Here is a 12167-nt window from a genome sequence, read left to right on the forward strand (position 1 = left end):
TGTCCAAATGATCCCTTCTCTGTACGTCCACCCCAGTCTTCCAGTTGAGGTAAACTCTCTGCCTCTGTAAATTCATAGTTCTTACTGTGATCCATGTCTCCCTCTTTTATTTATTTTTAAAAATTTTTTTAGATGTTGATGGACCTTTATTTTATTCATTTATTTATATGCTGTGCTGCTGAGAATTGAACCCAGGGCCTCACACATGCTAAGCAAGTGCTCTACCACTGAGCCACAACTCCAACCCATCCCTTTTATTATTTTTTTATATTTGTTTTATTTGTAGGTGGACACAATAACCTTTATTTTCTTTTAATATTTATTTTTAGTTATAGGTGGACACAATATCTTTATTTAATTTTTATGTGGTGCTGAGGATCAAACCCAGGGCCTCATGCATGCTAGGTGAGCACTGTACCACTGAGCCACTGAGCCACAATCCTAGCCCCCCAAATTCCTTCTCTCTCTCTTTTAATTCCCCCCACCCCCGTGGTGCTGGGGATGGAACCCAGGGCCTTGTGCATGCAAAACAAACACTCTACCAACTGAGCTATATCCCCAGCCCTCCCTCTTTTATTATTTATTTATTTTGGTACTAGGGATTCAACTCAGGGGCACTCAACCACGGAGCCATATCCCCAGCCCTGTTTTTGTGTTTTATTTAGAGATAGGGTCTCACAGAGTTGCTTAGCACCTCGCCATTGCTGAGGCTGGCTTTGAACTCACTATCTTCCTGCCTCAGCCTCCTGAGCCGCTGGGATTACAGGCATGCACCACTGTGCCCGGTGTCTTCTATTACAATTTTTATGTATGTCTTCTCTCTCACTTGACTGGGAGTCACTTCAGAGCAGAGGCTGAATGGTTGATCCCTGGGATCTTAGTGCCCTGCAAAACCTAGGCAGAGCAGGCAGCAATGTATGCTTATTAACCAGGTGTTGTTGCATATGCTTGTAATTCCAGTGATTCAGGGGGCTGAGGCTTGAGGACTGGGAGTTTGAGGCCAGCCTCAGCAATTTAGTGAGCTGAACAACCCTATTTCAAAATAAAAAGGGCTGGGGATGTAGATCAGTGGTACAGTGTCCCTGGGTTCAATATGGAATACCCTCTAACTGTCCCCCCACCAAAAAAAAAAAAAAAAAAAAAATGCTTATTACATGAAAAGACTGGAAAAGTAGGTAATATTCAGACAGGGTTTTGGCTTTTATTTTGCAGGGGTGGTGGTGCTGAAGCTTAAACCCAGGGCCTTGTGCAAGCTAAGTGCTTGCTCCAATACCAAACTACACCCCCAGCGGCAGGCAGGATTTTGAAGGTGAGAGCAAAGAGAATAACATGTACTTACTGAGGGCATAGAGTCAGTATAGATAAAAACAAATCATTGTCATCATCATAACAACTGTCACTGAGTGTGCCTTAGTGTGGTGGGTAAGAGCGCAGAGGAGGTTCTATCCCTTATAGGCTCTGTGCGCTTAGGGAAGTTATATAACCTCTCTGTGCCTCAGTTTCTTCATCGGCAAAATGTAATCATCTCCACCTTACCCGGAATTAAATAGGTTAATCTATGCAAGGTGCTGAGAACTGTGTCAGCCACACAGGGGCTCAGGGTGTTTGCTGTCATTGTTATTATCTCTATTGCTTAGTATTTCAGTCGTGCCAGGCACTTTGATCTGCCATCTCACTTAGTCCTCACAGCTGCCTGACAGGCAAGGATTGTTGTCCCCTTTTCCAAAGAAATGAGGCGTAAGCAGGCCAAGTAGCTCGCTAAGGTCACTTGCTGGGAAAGTGGCAGGAATGGGATTTGAACCCAGGTCTCTCTGGCCCTGCCGCCCACCCATGTTCCTTGACTGTGGCACCTGCCTGCAGGAGGAAGGGGAGGAGGAGGAGATGGCATGGTGGGAAGGCAGGGAGGCTTCACCGAACTGGGGCCTCAGCAGAGCAGCAGGCGTTTTTTTCCAGAGCTTTCATTTCCGTCTGCCTCTTCTGAGCAGGTGAAAAACCCCACAGAGGGCCCTTCCCGAGTCCCCCCTCCCTCCCCCTCCCAGCGCTGTCTCATCCCCCCACGCTGGGAGGGGGAGGTCAGGCATGCAGCGTGGGGGATGCAGGGGAGGGGAGTGAGGAGGTGGGGGAGCATCATTCCAGATCCTTCCCCTCCTGCACCCCCCTTCCCCATCAAAGGCGCTCCGGGAGGGGAGAGCATTCCAGGTGGAAGGAATGGCAAACGCAAAGGCTGCGGATTAAGGATGTGGAGGCGGGGAAAGCCTGAGAGCTGGGCTGGAACTGAGGTTCCGGGCCCCCTGGGATTGCTCAGTGGAGAAGAACTTGTTTGACGAGAGGGAAGGGGAAGGGGAGAGAGGGAGAGGGAGAGAAAGAGGGGGTGGGCAGGCTGTGGACCCAGCAAGAGCTGAGGGTGCCAGAGGGAGGGAAGTGGCCTGGAGACCATTCTGGGCTCTGAGCACAGTGCTGTTTACCCACTTCCCCTGGGACAGGGGTGGGGGATGCAGAGGGGTGGCTCTTCTTGGTCCTCTGCTTTACTCCTCATTCTGCAGGCTCTGTACCAGGCCCAGCTCCTGGCTTCTCATGCATTCTCTCATTGTCCTTGTGTTTCCTCTCCAGCTCCACAGATCCATAGTATCCATCCACTCCATTTTAGAGATGAGAAGGCTGAGGTTCAGCCGGTTATATAACTTGTCCAAGATCAGACAGAGGAAAAGGCAGACCTGGGACTTGAACCTGAGTCTGTTTGCCTCTGGCCTGTTACTGACTTAGGCTGCTTTCCCAAAGGGCTCCCAAGCCCACGGCAACAATACAGGAACTCATGTGGCCTTTGCTCCTCATGACAGCCTGTAGGCAGAGCTTTATCATCATCTCTATTTCATAGATAAAGAGAAGGAAACTAAGTCTCGAGAGAGGGTGTGACTTGGCCACCATTAAGGAGCCTAGGTAGCCAGTGACTCTTTACGGAGGAATAAAGTCTGATTCTTGCCCCTACTGGGGAAATAGGCAAGAGGTTTTTTTTTTTTTTTTTTTAATTGGTAGGAAAGGAACAGGACTTGTCTTTTGCAATCTGGAGACTTGTTATAGGCAGTGAATAATTTCAGCACTGGCTCCAGGTGATATCGTTTACTCCTTGGGTAGAAGAGGTAGGGCTTACCCGTCTGGAATTCTCAAGTTCAGTGGCTGGGTTTGAATTCCAGCCTTGTTACTTTCCATTGGGTATCCTTGGGCCCTTAACCTCTCTGTGTTACCTTGTCCTCATTTGTAAAATAAGAATGATAATAGGACCTAATTTACAGGTCACTATGAGGATTAATGCATTTAAAGTGATTAGCATATGCGTGGCATATAGTAAATGCTCACTAAATGTTGGTGTTCAGTACTAGTAATAGGTATAACACTCACCTTAAAAAGCAACCTATCTTCATCTCCTAAAAGGAAATAGTAAGGCTTCTGTTGTTGGACAACCCGTAAGCAAAGCCCCAGAATATTAATTTTTCTTTTTTTATTTGTTCTAATTAGTTACACATGACAGTAGAATGCATTTGACACATTGTACACAAGTGGAGCATAACTTCTCATTCCTCTGGCTGTACATGGTGCTGAGTCACACCAGTAGTGTAGTCATACACATATATAGGATAAAAATGTCTGTCTCATTCCACCATCCTTCCCATCCCCACAGCCCCACCCTTCCCCTCACTCCCGTCTGCACAATCCAAAGTTCCTTCATTCTTCCCTATAATTTCTTTTTCTTTTCTTTTGGTACTGAGGATTGAATCCAGGGGCACTTTATCACTGAGCTACATCTCCAGCGCACCCCCCTCCTTTTATTTTTTATTTTGAGTCAGGGTCTCACTAAATTGCTGAGGCTGGCCTCAAACTTGTGATTCTCCTGCCTCAGCCTCCTGAGTTACTAGGATTACAGGAAGGTACCACCAGGCCCAGCTCAGAATATTAATTTCTCAAGTAGGTGGAAACTGCTGATATAAATAATAATAGTAATTATTATTGTAGCTAACATTCAACAGTTGCTTACCATATACCAATCATTGTGCTAAGTGACTCATACTTGAAATAACTTTTTTTTCCCTCCAGTTTTGGGGATTGAACCTAGGACTCTATGTATGTTAGGCAAGCGTTCTACCACTGAGCTACACCCCCATTCCCTAGGTTATCACATTTATTATCTCATTTAATCTTCACAACTCTGGGAAGTAGAAAGAATTATGATTCACATTTAACGGATAAGGAAACAGAGGCTCAGAGAGGTGAAGTCACCTGCTTAAAGTCACACAGCTAGAAAGTGGTAAAACAGTTAAACTCAGGTTTGTCTGACTTCAAAGTCTCCTATGACAATTAAGGTTAGATAATAACTTGCACAATAATGGTTGTCTGCATCAGCTCTATTCCAAACCAGCTGCTGGCTCTGCTACCTCCCTCCATGCTGGGAAGACCAAGGACAATTTATTTATTTATAAATATTTTTTGGTAGTCCATGGACCTTTATTCTATAATTTATTTATATGCGGTGCTGAGAATTGAACCCAGTGCCTCACACATGCTAGGCAAGCACTCTACCACTGAGTCACAACCCCCCCCCCCCCCAGGACCATTTATAGAGTGCCTTCTATCTGCCACTTTATTATATTTCCCTTTAAATCCTTACTGCTACCTTATGACCCTCTATAATTATCCCTCCTAAAAGTATAATAATAAATATGGCTGAAGGACAGTTAGGTTTGGTGACAGATCAAAGTCACTGTATCTAAGGTAAGGTGGTACAGTCAAGATTCAAACCTAGGAGGGCCTTCCTGGAAGCCTGCGATCTCTTCTAAAATACTGGGGATGGGGATTGAACCCAGGGCCTTGCAAATCCCTGGTTTTGGAAGCCTGCATCCTCCCTCTGCCCCCATCCCTGAATTAAACTCAATACATCATGGCCTATTTTTTTTTTTTCTTTTTGAACCAGGGATTGAACCCAGGGATACTTTAACCACTTAGCCACATCCCCAGCCATATATATATATATATATATATATATATATATATATAATTTTTTAAAAATATTTTTTAGTTGTTGATGGACCTTTATTTTTTAAAAAAATATTTTTTTAAGAATTTTATTTATTTTTTAGTTATCAGCGGACACAACATCTTTGTATGTGGTGCTGAGGATCGAACCCTGGTCGCACACATGCCAGGCAAGTGCGCTACCGCTTGAGCCACATCCCTAGCCCCTGGACCTTTATTTTATTCATTTTTATGTGGTGCTGAGAATTGAACCCAGTGCCTCACACACGCTAGGCAAGTGCCCTACCACTGAGCCACAACCCCATCCTCTCTATATATACATTTTTAACAGAGACAGGGTCTTGCTAAGTTGCTTAGGGTCTAGCTAAATTGCTGAGTCTGGTTTTGAACTTGTGATCCTCCTGTCTCAGTCTCAGCCTCCTGAGTTGCTGGGATTATAAGTGTGTGTTACAACCCCCCCCCCCCCCCCCCCCCCGCCTCTCTCTCTCTCTTTTTGAAATAGAGTTTCTCTAAATTGCCCAGGCTGGCCTTGAATTTTCAATTCTCCTACTTCAGGCCCTGAGTAGCTGGGATTATAGGTACTTACCACCCAGTAAAGCCAGCTTCTTTTAGGGACTATCAGAAAAGTGTAGAGAACCTTGGAGAACAATTCCACCTTCAAAACCAAAACTAGGGTCTGGTTTAACAATGACCATCTCTATTGTGGCCCTCAGTTTGTGTGCTCTGCCCTCCAACCCCACTCCCACTACCTTTCTTGACTTCATACCCTTCCTCTTGACTTGCCCCTTTTCTCTCACCCTCTCATTCATGAATGGGTGAACCACATCCATCAATTCACCACAGACAGCATCCACTTAGGGAAGTCTCCTTTGACCCCTCCTATTTCCTGACATTCCCTCTCAGAATCAGATTGTACTTTGCCTTCTTGTTCCTTATCACTTTCTAACTGTGTTTGTCCATTCGTTTGTTTAGCTACTTTTTTCCTTACCAGAGTCTAAGCTCCCAGAGGGTCTGACTATTTTGCTTACCATTATAGCTGAGCCATTGGCAGGCTGTTCTATACCTGCTTGGTGCTCAAAATTTTTTATTGAATGAATGAATTCGTGAATGAATAAGTAGCTACCAGGCATTTTAAACACATGACTCAGTAGCGCCACAATTAACTCATTGAATCCTCACAACTGCCATTTTAGAGACTAGGTAGGTAAGACTAAGAGAGCTAGGAAGTGGTGGAGCTAGGATTCAACCCTAGCTCAGATTTGACCCCAAAGTCACTATTGCCTTCTGCAGTTACCTCCTGTACCCAACCGCTGCAGCCAGATTTAAACAGTCATTGACTATCAGATCACGGGTACCAATTTGAACCTGGAGGATACCAACCCAGTCAGCACTGGGACCCTGTTGGCATCACCCACTTGTCGGGTCTCTGCCCTTCTTAAGTCTTAAGCTGCTCCCCCTCCTATTCCCTTCTTGGCCTCTAGGGAGGGAAAAGGACTAGGGAATCACAGCCAAGACAATCCTGCTGGGAAAACAATCCTGTAGTGAATAGAGCTCTGTTCTGAGAGCGGAGAGACCTGGATTTAAGTTTTGCCATGAGGCTGCCCCACTGTCCATGTCCTCATTTGGGATTCTGCCTAGGTTGCTGATCATATGTCATCCCCGACCTCCTGATTCCTAGGATCCCAGAACAGCTTTGTCACTTAGCTTGGGAGTGGCCTATGATTAAGTCTATGGTAACCAGGGGCAGGGGCAAATCTGGCACCCTTAAGACCATCCCTGACGTACTAAAGCCATGGGGGAGGGGGGGGCAAGTCTTTTTCAGGTAACACCATGCCTGGGAAGGAAAAATACAGGGATGGATGAAAGCTAAATGATACAAGTTTGAGTCCTAGGATTGTTTCCAATTCCTTGGGTGAACCTGAGTAAATCTGCTATCATAGGCTCCGTTTTCTCCCCTGCAAGTCGAGGACAATACATGCTGTATAGAGTTGCTCTAGGGAACTAAATGGACATCTTTGCTAACTTATTAATTTGTTATATTGTTATCCGGCTGCAGTCTTTTATAATCAATAAGGCTTGCATGTGCCCACTCAGGCATGAATCCTCAATAATCACCTTCAGGAGGTGAGGAGGATATGCTGAGCTTACTGCGCCTACTTTGCAGAAGGATAAACTGAGACCCAGAGAAGCTCAGGGAGTTGTCTGAGGTTGCAGAGCGAGTTGGCGGATCAACTAGGGACCAGTTCACCTGTCAAAACTAGCTCCCACTTCCAGGACCCTCTCCCACAACACACACACACACTGGGATCCTTTAGGGGCGGGCTCTTAAAGCCAGTGACTCACTTTCCACACCTTACTTTCGGCCCCGCCAGAAACCCAAAGTGAAGGGACATAACTATTTGCAACTTGAGGGGTGTCCACAGAAAAGTTTACAGGCTTGGCCCCTTCCTATCCCCCAAAATACTGGTTCTTTGGACTCCAATAAGAAGAATTCGTCTTTCAACACACTTTAAGCGAGATTTTACCCTTTCTTTGGTGAGATTTTTCTACTCTGAATTTAGGAGTTGATTTACCTAAATGTCTACCCCCACTTCACTTGGTTTGCCTCCCGCTGTTTACTCCTATTGCGGAAGTTGCTCGGGTGGAGCTCTCGGGACAGTAGCTTTGAGTACGTCTTTTGCGTAGGTATTTAACTGGCATTCTATTCAGGCCAATGGGATGACTGGAAGTCCAGGGCGGGTCGAGCGGAGAACCAATCAGAGCCGTTGGCGGGGTGTGGCTGCGTCCCAGGGCGGGGGATCGCGTAATGGCGGACACGGGCCGGGCGAGCGCGGCTGGGGGCGTTGCGCGTTGAGGGGTGTCCGGCTGTGTGGCAGCCCGCTAGGCGGTCGGCGGGAGCAGATCCCGTGTTGAGATAGGGCGGCTGGCCGGCTTTTCCTGTCTCTGAGGGGGACTGCGCGAGACCAGGTGAGCAACAAGTCCCCTTGGGCGGGCCCCGCTGTGAGGCGCCGGCCGCAGCTGGGCCGCCCCTCCCGAACCGCGCAGAGTCCAGGGGGAATGGGTGTCGCACCTCCTGCCGCCGACTGGCAGAGGCCGGCGAGCAGTCGGCGGCGGGTGGCGTCTTAGTCCACCCTACCCCCTAAGGGAGGGGGTGACCTGGAGTCCCCAGCGGATTCGTGAAGGGGCCTGCGAGTCCGTGAGGCTGTGAAAGTGTCCCGAACTGACATGGCTCTGTCCCCAACTCGCTTTGTGATCTTGGACAAGTCATTTCCTTCTTCAGGCCTTAGTATCCCCATTTGTAAAACGAAGACTGTCGGCAGGAGTACCTGAGTTGGGTCCCAGCTCTTTGGGGAAGTTCTTCCCAACCAGGATGAGCCTCAGTGTCTGTCTCTGGACCATGCAGTAATTGAGGTGCTCCTTAAGGCTCCTGGCCTGTTAAGTTGGGGAGCGGTGGGTAGGGCATAGTGTGTATGCGCGCGCGTGTGCCCCGCACAGAATGGTCCGCAGACTAAGGAGGAGAGTTGGGTATAGGGGCTGTTTTCGAAGGCGGTGGGTGCCCTACCCTGACCGGGATGGGATGGGACGGGGTGGAATTGGGTTCTCTGGGTCCTCTAGCAGTCCCAGATCCTATGAGATGGGGAAGGTTTAAACACCTGAATATAGAATCAGAGATGGGGAAAAAGTCCTTGGAGCTTCTTGGAGCCAAGATTGGAATTTTGGCCCATAAGGCAGGAGGAGGAAGAGGAGAAGAACATTTATGGTACTCCTACTGTATGCCAAACCTTGGTTAGGCATATATTGTTGTTTAATTTTTACAACTTCCCTTGAAAGTTTGGACATAAGGAAATTAAGTTTCAGAGAACCCGAGTGACTTGCCCAGGGCCTCTGGTAATGTGTAGTTTACCAGTGTGATGGTGTTTCCTCTGGCAATCACTGGGTAAGGGGTAAGTCACTGCCTACTTAAAAGATAATGTTTGCATTGTCACAAACATAGGGAGAGTTCTGGTCCCAGACATTTAATTTGACTTCTGGCATGGAGAGACAGGCAGGGTCTTGATCTCTGGTTGGTTAATTGTAAATTCATCCCCTTTGTTGAGTATGTGAGTTGGAAAAGTCTAAATTGTAAAATTCTAAATTTTAAAAGTCACTTTGAAGTGTGACAGAACTTCAGGGGCTCAGTTTGAATTCTGATTGGGTGTCCTGCAGAAGAAAGTATACAGACTTAAGTTTTGATTCAGGGTGGTGCCATCCCAGTGTCTTTTTCTCCTCCCTAAGAAGGCCACGTTTCCTTGCCATTTATTGGGTCAGATTTCATTGGATTCTGTGGGGTGAAAGCTCAACAGCCTAGCCCTGATGAATCTTTTTTTTTTTTTTTTTTTGGTGCTGGGGTTTGAATCCAGGGCTTTGTGCCTGCAAGGCAAGCACTCTACCAACTGAGCTATATCCCCAGCCCGCCCTGATGAATCTTAATGTTTTTTTCTTCTTTCTATTATCTAACTTCTAGATGAGAGAAGACTGTGGACTTGGTAGGCAGTAGTTGGGTACCGTAAATTACAGCTCTTAATTTTTCTAAACATCAGAATTTTGGATTAATCAAAAGGGTAGGTTCTGCTATGGGTATTGTTCTGAGATGTCAATGGTGGAAGAAAATTGGAGGAGGAAGTTGCTAAGAAAAGGGCGTTTCTTAGTAGTGGAGCCAATATGTATTTTCTTTGTTTGAAATTCTAAAACCAGAAAAGCAGCAACTTAAGGAGGAAGGAAGGAAAGAACTATGAAACTCTTCTTCCTGTTCAAAGATTTTTAAGAGCTGTTCTTACTTCTATTCATGTTCGAGGCTCTGCTTTCACAGAAAAAGTCCATTGTAATTTGTTGGACATTTATAAATTATCTTCCACAGGGAAATAATTTTAAATCTTAGACTCTGATTGACCCAGGGCTTGGTGAGTGCTAGGCAAGCACTCTGCCACTGAGCTACATCCCCATACCTCTGATATAAATTTTTGAGAAATCAGAACATTTTACTGAGAAAGTTATTTATCACTGAAGATTCATTTTCTCAACATAGTTAAAATTTTCAATCTTTAGCTCTATTTTTTTGGGGGGGGTGGGTACTGGATATTGAACTCAGGGGCACTCGGCCACTGAGTCACATCCCCAGCCCTATTTTTTTGTGTTTTATTTAGAGGTAGGGTATCACTGAGTTGCTTAGCACTTCGCTTTTGCTGAGGCTGGCTTTGAACTGGGATCCTTCTGCCTCAGCCTCCTGGGCTGCTGGGATTACAGGGGTGTACTACCGCGCCCGGCTAATCTTTAGCTCTGTTTTAACTGTGATTTAAATCAGTGGATTTTAACCTAAGAGGAATTGATTTAGATTTCAGAAGATGCAAATGTCACCATCACCTGAAAATAGTGTGTGTGTTTGTTTACTTTTTGTGGTGCTGGGGATTGAACCCAGGGCCTTGTGCATATGAGGCAGGCACTGTACCAACTGAGCTATATCCCAGCCCCACATGTTTGTTTGTTTGTTTGTTTGTTTGTTTTATATATTTTAAGTTGTAGACAGTCAAAATACCTTTATTTATTTATTTATATGTGGTGCTTGCCTCACAAGTACTAGGCAAGCACTCTACCACTCTGAGGTACAACCCCAGCCGACGTGTTTGTTTTTTGACAGTTATTTAAAGTCTTTTTATCTGGGTGAGGTGGTACACACCTCTAATCCCAGTACCTTGGGAGGCAGGAGGATTGTGAATTCAAAGCCAGTCTCAGTAGCTTGGTGAGACACTAAGCAACTCAGTGAGACCCTGTCTCTAAATAAAATGTAAAAAAGAGCTGGTAATGTGGTTAAGTGCCCCTGGGTTCAATCCCTGGTACAAAAAAAGAAAAAAGAAAAATTTTTAATGCTTTCTTTTCCAGGATTGTGTTTAATAGTTGTTAAGACATTAGGTTTGCTGCATGTTAAGATCTATATTCATTCTCAGTATTAGTTATATTTTTTATATAAGATGATTTTGTCTTAATTGGTATACTAGTCCATGGTATGTTATTCAAAGCCCATGAGAAGAAAAAAAAAACTAAGGACCAGATATGTTTCTGAATTTAGAAGTTTTGGAGATTTTAGTAAACAAATGTGGAGTATATACTGTATGTTATGTAACACCCCAGAGAGCTCTAGAGCAGCACCTTATACTCAAACACATTACTATTTTAGGAGTAAAATGTTTAAATGCTAAGTCTAAATAGGCTCATGTCATGTTTTGTCACCACATGAATAATAAAAAAGTTTTTTTCACAGCTTTTTGAATTTCGGAATCAAAGTGAAGGGATTGATTACTTCCATAGGTAAAGCTTATATGATGATGGAAACAATTAAAGGAAAAATATTGTATAACCATGTTAATTTCAAAGTCATGGATCTTAAAAATAGTATTACATAGATTTTTTTTTGTTTGTTTCTGTCATGTAAAATTCTGACTTCAATTAAAATCTGATGTGCATTTTTCCGTAACTATTAGCATTTATCCTTTTTTTTTTTTTTTTGGTGGTGCTGGGGATTGAACCCAGGGCCTTGTGCACATGAGGCAAGACTCTACCAACTGAGCTATATCCCCAGCTCCTTTTTTTTTTTTTTTAAATGATGCTGGGGATCAAACCCAGGGCCTCACATAGGCCAAGCAAGTTCTTTACCACTGATGTAGCCTTAAAATATACCTTTAGTGCTCTCTCTAATTGGAGGATGAAGATTTATTTCTTCTGCTTAGAAGAAACCCTATGAGCTGGATTGTGGTGCATGCCTATAATTCCAGTGATTTGGGAGGCTGAGGTAGGAGGATTGCAAGTTCTAGGACAGTCTTGGCTATTTAGCAAGGCCTAAGCAACTTAGCAAGACCCTATCTCAAAAAATAAAAAGGACTGGGAATGTAACTCAGTGGTAAAGTGCCCTTGGGTTCAATTCCCAGTATGGGGGAGGTGGGGAAGAAGCAGTGGCAGCCCTATGACAAAATGGATTTGAAGAAATCACCCCGCCACTTGGTTTGAGGACCTCAATTCATCCTCTTACTTGGGGTGGTTCCTTAATTCCTGAGAATGGTCAGGAATTAAGGAATTACTGTCAGGGAGAGAGAAAGTGTGTGGAACAGTGT

General features: G+C 45.1%; 1 protein-coding gene across 2 annotated transcripts in view; it reads left to right on the forward strand.

Moving 5' to 3' along the window:
- The first annotated feature begins 7822 nt into the window (after positions 1–7822).
- Wasf2 (WASP family member 2) overlaps positions 7823–12167 on the forward strand; it is a 73056-nt gene continuing 68711 nt past the window's right edge. The window contains exon 1 of one of the 2 annotated variants that reach the window (XM_076860958.2): positions 7823–7992. The gene's annotated coding sequence lies outside the window, so the exon portion shown is untranslated. Of the gene's footprint in view, positions 7993–8370; positions 8437–12167 lie in introns of those variants that run through there. The other variant, XM_076860959.2, reaches the window with a different exon arrangement.

The sequence above is a fragment of the Callospermophilus lateralis genome, chromosome 7 (genome assembly GCF_048772815.1).
Source record: "Callospermophilus lateralis isolate mCalLat2 chromosome 7, mCalLat2.hap1, whole genome shotgun sequence".
Lineage (NCBI taxonomy): Eukaryota > Metazoa > Chordata > Mammalia > Rodentia > Sciuridae > Callospermophilus > Callospermophilus lateralis.